Genomic DNA, 6,823 nt, shown 5'->3' on the forward strand with positions numbered 1-6,823 from the left:
CTGTGCCCCGCTAGGTGCTAGGAGACGTGATCAGCAAAACAACCTGGTTCTGTCTTCAGGGACTTACGGTCTGGAAACACACAAGTGAATCAGGAAACCATACAAATATAACAATATGGCAAGAGCTCCAAAGCAAAGTGCAGAGAGCTGTGTGTGTGTTTAAGCAGGGGCCTAAGCATTGTGTCTTATGGGAGCAGAAATCCTAGGATGAGTCAGGTGAGCAGGGGGAGAAGGCAAAGATGCTGAAACCAAAGGAAACTTGGCTAGAGCAAAGTAGGGGGTGAGGAGGATTGTCTCACTCACCTTTGCATCAGGGCTCCCAGCTCACACCTGGCATCTACTGAATGTGCATAAAAAATGTTTGTTGAATTAATGAATGAATGACTTGTATAAATTCCCCTCTGATGGGCATCAAGCTGCCCAGTTTGTACACACTAAAAGATAAGTGTTTTTGTTCTTGCTTCTTGCTACCTGTTCTTCACTGTAGTAGAAAATGTGCAAGTAATCTTCCGAGAGTCTGTATGGAGAGATTATGCCGTAAGTTTCAGCATGGAAATGGGCACTATTAGTTTCTGTTTAAATATGATAATTTAGGCTAAATATAATATTCAGATTAAAATTCTCTTGAAACGGTTGGAAAGTTGCCAGATTTAGCAAATAAAAATGTCCCATGCAGCCACAGTATAGCAGTTCCTCAAAATGTTAAACATAGAATTACCATATGATCCAACAATTCCAATTCTAGGTATATACCCAAAATAATTGAAAGCAGGGACTGAAACAGACACCTGTGCACTGACATTCATAGACACATTATTCACAATAGCCAAAAGGTTGAAACAGCACAAATACCTATCAACAGATGAATGAACAAAATGTGGTGCGTACATACAACAAAATATTATTCATCCTGAAAATGAATGACATTCTGATACATGTTACCACAGAGATGGACTTTGAAAATATCATGCTAAGTGGAATAAACCAACACAAAAGGACAAATAGTATATGATTACACTTATAGAAGGTACCTAGAATAGGAAAATTTCTAGAGACAAAAGAGTTAGATTAGAAGTTACCATTGGCTGGGGAAAAGAAAGAACTAGGAGTTATTTTTTAATGGGTATAGAGTTCAGGTAATGAAAAAGTTCTAGAAATGGATAGTGGTAATGGTTGCACAAAACTGTGAATGTACACTTCACTGTGAATGTATACACCCCTAAAATGTATACTTCAAAAGGGTTAAAATGGTAAATGTTATACAGATTTCACCATGATGTTTTAAAGAGCATCTTGATTTTTTTTAAGTCCCCTGTAATACTTGGGACATACTTAAACCGAAAAATTGCTCATTATCTGAAATGTAAATTTGACGAGATGCCCTATATTTTATCTGATAATCCTAATTGAAGAGCTTTCTCCTCACCATGAGATTCCTGGGATCTTACCAAAATTTCAGGGCCATATTTCCCAAACCAAAAATTCGTGCTTATGATTTGATAATAAAGAGCGTAGAAAACAGTTGCAGAAAGTCGGGAGGAGTCATGCCTACCCTAATTATAGATTGAACCATAGAGAGAGGCCACAAAGTGACTCCGTCAGCCCTCATTCACTCCATCAACGAAGAGGTAGCGATTAGAAACTTGGTTGGGTTTCCCATCTGTTGTTTAATCATCATGATCCACAAATGCTGTAAAAGCTGGTTATAAACCCCTTCTTACGACTGACCACGTGGCTAGAATTACAGTTGCAGATGGCGATGCTTGTGTGTGCGACTCAGACGATAGCCTTGTCCCCCGCCATCAATGGATCTTCACACCAGAGTTGGTAAGAACCCATGGGGTACCCAGATGCCTAATTGTACCACCATTTGCACCCGTGCCTTCTCAAAGAAAGAAACTGCCTGAACAGCTCATTGCGCAGCACAAAACAACAGGTGCAAAAGGCAAAGGCCACTTTGGAGCCATTTGGACCAAAGAATGTGACTCTGCACAACAAGTGCCACAAACTTGGTGTGCCTGCATCAACCTGCCTGTGAGATGGGCTCAGCGTCCTGCCACAGCCCCAGAGTCTACAGTGGTGTTCCAGGTGGCCCCATCTACTCCTCTCAAAAGAATGAAAGGCAGCTGGGAGGGCGTAGCACGAAGTGATGGGTCTCGTCCAATGCATTTTTACTAGGTGCTGACAAGTCACTGCAAAAGTCTGGAAATGTGTAGCACAGCAAAAACACACGGGTCACAATGCACTGGTGAATGATTACCACAGGAGAAATTCATTACAGGCTGCTCTCTGCTCCCATCACATAAGGAAGTGTTACATTAACAAGATGGAAGGCCCCTGTGGTCCCCTCCCCAACACAGCCCCCACTGCCACCGCCTGCCACCCCACTATTTCAATTTGTGTTGCTTGGTGGGAACAGAGCCCACAGGCGGGGGAAGTTAATTCTGCTGTACTAATCAAAAAGGGGGTCGCAGTGGCAGCCAAAGCCAAGCGAAGCAGATTGGACCTGCGCACTGCATGAAATCCCTTCTGCCGGCCTGCACCGGTTAGGACCATCATCTTTGGGCACCTCGATGTAGCGTGAACACAAGATGCATCTTCTGTTAGCTGTTCATGTAACTCGCTTTTTATGGAGAAGGCGTGTTGTTTCCCTATACCCTCATCCCTGGCCCTCATCCCTGTTGGCACCCCAGTTCCCTTGGGTTTTTAACCTTTCCTTACATAGACACTGGTGGGGAACCTAGTTGGTGCCAGCATGGAAGCTATGCTGGAGACTGTGGAGTAGCCAAGAAGAATAAGACATGCTGGGCTTGGAGCTGCTCTGGAACAAGTTCTGGGGTAATGGGGACGGAGCACCTCCCATTTGTAGAAGTTGGCAGATCAGGTGGCCTTGCTCTCCAGTGTCACATGCGATCTATGTCTCGTTCTTTCCTCTAATCTCCCTTCTTCAATTACCACTTCCCACATTAAGGATTCACGGGCCACAAATGGAGGGTCAGCAGAGAGGCAACTGCGTGAGACAGAAGGGTCAATAGTTCTTCCTTAATGGGATTTCTGCTCCTTCAAGATGCCATTTACATGCAGAGAGGCCAGCCAAAGGGACCCGCTTTTAAAGTCAAATGCATGGCCAGGCCCAGAATGGACGGCTCTGCCTGGGAAGGGGGCTCTCGACAGGTGCCTTCCTAAGGAACCCAAAACACTCAGTGTCTTGGGCTCACTCCTGTGCCCCACCTCTCAACACTGAGAGGCCCAGTGAGTTCCTGTAGCAAATGTCAGCCTGAAGTGGATAAGCCAACCCCAGCGCATTCACCAGCCAATGCGATGTTAAATATTAAACCTCCCCGTAGCCAGCCTGGGCTGAAAGCTGCCATTTCATTATGCAGCTTTCTCTGGGCTTAAGAAGAAGAGAGCTCGCCTCTCCCAAAAGCTCACCGTGGAGACTCACCCTCAGCCTTCTGGGCATCAGGGAAACCTTCAAAATGGTTCAATTTGTCCAAGCCCATCTATCTTTAATGTCACAGTCTACATTTTTTCCTCTCCTCCTTTTTCAAAGCAGCCAAAAAGGAAAATGTCACTGCATTTGGGGCCAATTCAAAAGCCAGGCTTAGACGAATGTTCTATTTCGTTCTCCCTAGCTCCTGTGTTTTTATCTTCTGTGGCGTTTTCAGGGACTGCACCTCGCCCCACTCCACTCCTGTGTTCATCTGGTGTCTTTCTGGCCCCCTCTATTGTGTGTCCTTCGCTCACCTTCTTCACTTCACAGAGTCCTCTTTGTGACTGAGCCCCTGCTACAGAACATGATGCTGGTTTTTGTTGTGGTGGTGGTTTTTTTGTTGTTTTTTTTGAGACAGAGTCTTGCTCTGTCACCCAGACTGGAGTGCAGTGGCGCAATCTCGGCTCACTGCAACCTCCGCCTCTCGGGTTCACGCCATTCTTCTGCCTCAGCTTCCCAAGTAGCTGAGATTACAGGCGCGAGCCACTGTGCCTAGCCCAAGATGTTGATTTTTATGGGGGTAGTGGGGTCTCCCTAGGGGGACTGCTAGGTGAGGCTGCTGCCACCCCCTTCCACTTCCCAACCAGGTTTGGAGGTTGAGCAGCTGATATGCGTAAATGTCCCCAGTTCTGCCTTTTAGAAACTATATTCCCCAAATTTGTCCAAAACACATGGAATCGTCCCCAGCTGTGGCAGATGCGGTTAGGAGCACGGTCGGCACCTCCCCTCCCCTGTGTGCCTTAAAAAGACCCTTTAAGCTGTGTAGGGCAGGTGGCAGCTCAGATGAAGATGACAATCAGAATGCATTGCTGACAGTGTCTGGCTCACCCAGGAATAGAGAGCCAAAGCACTGATTGATACCTGAGAGGGCAGCTGTCATGGGGAGGACACACAAGAGAGATAAGGGACTCAATCAGTGTCAGAGCCGTCCCGACACAACACAGCCATTAATCACTTTGGGTAAAGATTCTCGGCTGCTGAAGTGGAGAAGGGCGAGCAGGTAATAGAAAAACAGAGGGAGAAGCAGCTGTGTGGGCCGGCCAGCTCCGGGATGGACAAGGCGCTTGGCCTCACCTGGATGGGTGGATAGGCAGGCCTGATTTGGAGATCTCCATCTGTCCGTTCTCAGCCCGAGGAAAATGCCCACAGGATTTTCCCGAATTCATTGCACAGAATTAAAATATAAACCAGGGTGAACTTTAAAGTATGTGAATTATGTCTCAATAAGGCTAGTATAAATACATAGACTCCAATCAGCAGCCCAGGACAGCTGCCGTGGAAATCCTCCCTCCCGCCGCCCTCCCACCACATGGATGCATAGGAGACCATTGCTGATATTCTCTCCTTGTGCTTACCCACTGGTACCTGAATGAGACGCAGCATGTGGTGAACCATGAGGAAAACAGGGCTCAAAGGCTCAGTATTTCGATGAGAAAAGATCCCTCCCATTCCAGAAAGCCCCGAGACTGCACTTCAGCAATTCCCAACCATATTACACATGTTATTAGTACTGGCCGAGCCCATTTTAGAGACTGTCTTTCAATGTGTTTTAATTAGACATTTAAAAACAATAACCCTGTTTTTTTGTCCAGGGAACAGAGATTTCTAAGTTGGAAATAATGAATGGATTAGTGATTAATTTATTGCTGGCAGGTGTGGGGAGAAGCTATCTATAGCTTCTTAGCTTTTTTGGTCCTCTTTCTCTCTTAAGATTGTTCTTTCTTATTTTAATTAATTTTTTTTGCTACCCCAGCACTTCTCTTATCAAATATTCAAATAAACTAAACAAATAGAGTATACTGAGACCAAAGTACTCAATATGGTGTTTAATTGGAATTGTAGCCTGTTTTCTCCCTGAGGAGTATCAGATACCTGGAAGCTTTTCCTGGCAGTGGAATTGGACTCCAGAAATGCATTTTTAGCATCTAGTTAATCTTCCTTTCAGGTGCTGAGGGCATGGCTTGATTTAAACAGGGAGCAGCCATTGGGTGCTTTGTGGTTTCTCTTGCCTTGCCTGGTAAGGAACAGAAGTGAAAGCATAGCGAGGCTGTGAATCTTCTCTCCATTCACCCTGCTCTACTGTTTGCATGCTTGTGTCTGTGCCACATGAATGCTCGACACTGGGGGCATGATCCAGCTGTTGGACATGCCAGGTCTGGTGACAGCTGCCTGCCCTCAGCTGCCAGCGTCTCACTCAGCTCAGCAGGAGGGCTGCCATCACTGCTGATGCTTACAACCAAGTTTGGCACAAATATCCTGCATCCATGTCCTCAAACCCAAGCCATAGTCAGTGAGAAGGGGCAGGGCATGTGCTCATGTGCAAGGGCCACAGCACTAGCCTCTCAGAGAATGTGGACTTTATGCTCTGTCCTTTTCAAACGAACACTGCTCAGAACAGCTATGGCGCAGTGCACTTTCTAAACTTGGGACTATCTCTTGAATGAGTGAGCAGTCCTGTATGACATCAGGTCTGCAATGGAGCCAGAGCTGTTGGCTACTTCAAAATGAGTTACAGGTTTCAGAACACCACTTGGTGCCTTCTAACAGTTGAGATCCCTTAGCAGAGATAGTCTAGGCCACCTTCTCAAAAGCGGCCACGTGGTTGAGCCCTGACCATACATTTATCCATAAAAGATGGTGAGTACTAATGAAGAAGGAATGGAAGAGGAGTTTTTAAGGTGGGTCTCTGGAAACAATGGTTTCATTCAGCCCAAAGTATTTTCCTCCAGATTGAAGCAAACACAGAAGTAGCCTGCTGTGACCAATGGAGCTCAGGTGACCTTGCCAAGTATTTTAATAATGGAGTGGCTGACAGGTGGAATAGGGTGGAGATGGTGAAAAAGAGCAATGGACAGTAGGGACATGGTCAGCAGTTAGCTGGTAAAGAAATGAGCATTGCTTCCAAAGGCTTCCAAAACCATGCAGCAGGGAATGAAGGATTCAGCCAGAGGAAAGATTTCCTGGCACTTCCCTCCGTTTTTTTTCTCTCTCTCCCAAGTTTGGAAGCATCAGAGAGCTGGAAAATTGGGACACAGATCCCTAAAGGAGTTCCTATTGGGTGACCATGTATATGGTTTTTAAATTCTCAAGGATAAACTACTGGACAGCTATGAAGAAAAGGAGAAAGGTCTTTATGTATAAATATGAAAAGATCTTTAAGACATATAGTTCAACAAAAAATCAAGGTGAAGAACCGTGTCTCATACGCAGGGTGTGTAATCTGTAATTTGCAGAGTCCAGTGCAAAATGAAATTATAGGGTTCAAAATTATTAAGAATTTCAAGCCAGTGACAGCAAAGCATGAAGTCAACTGCACCGCCCTCCTGCACT

The sequence above is a fragment of the Papio anubis genome, chromosome 10, assembly GCF_008728515.1.
Source record: "Papio anubis isolate 15944 chromosome 10, Panubis1.0, whole genome shotgun sequence".
Lineage (NCBI taxonomy): Eukaryota > Metazoa > Chordata > Mammalia > Primates > Cercopithecidae > Papio > Papio anubis.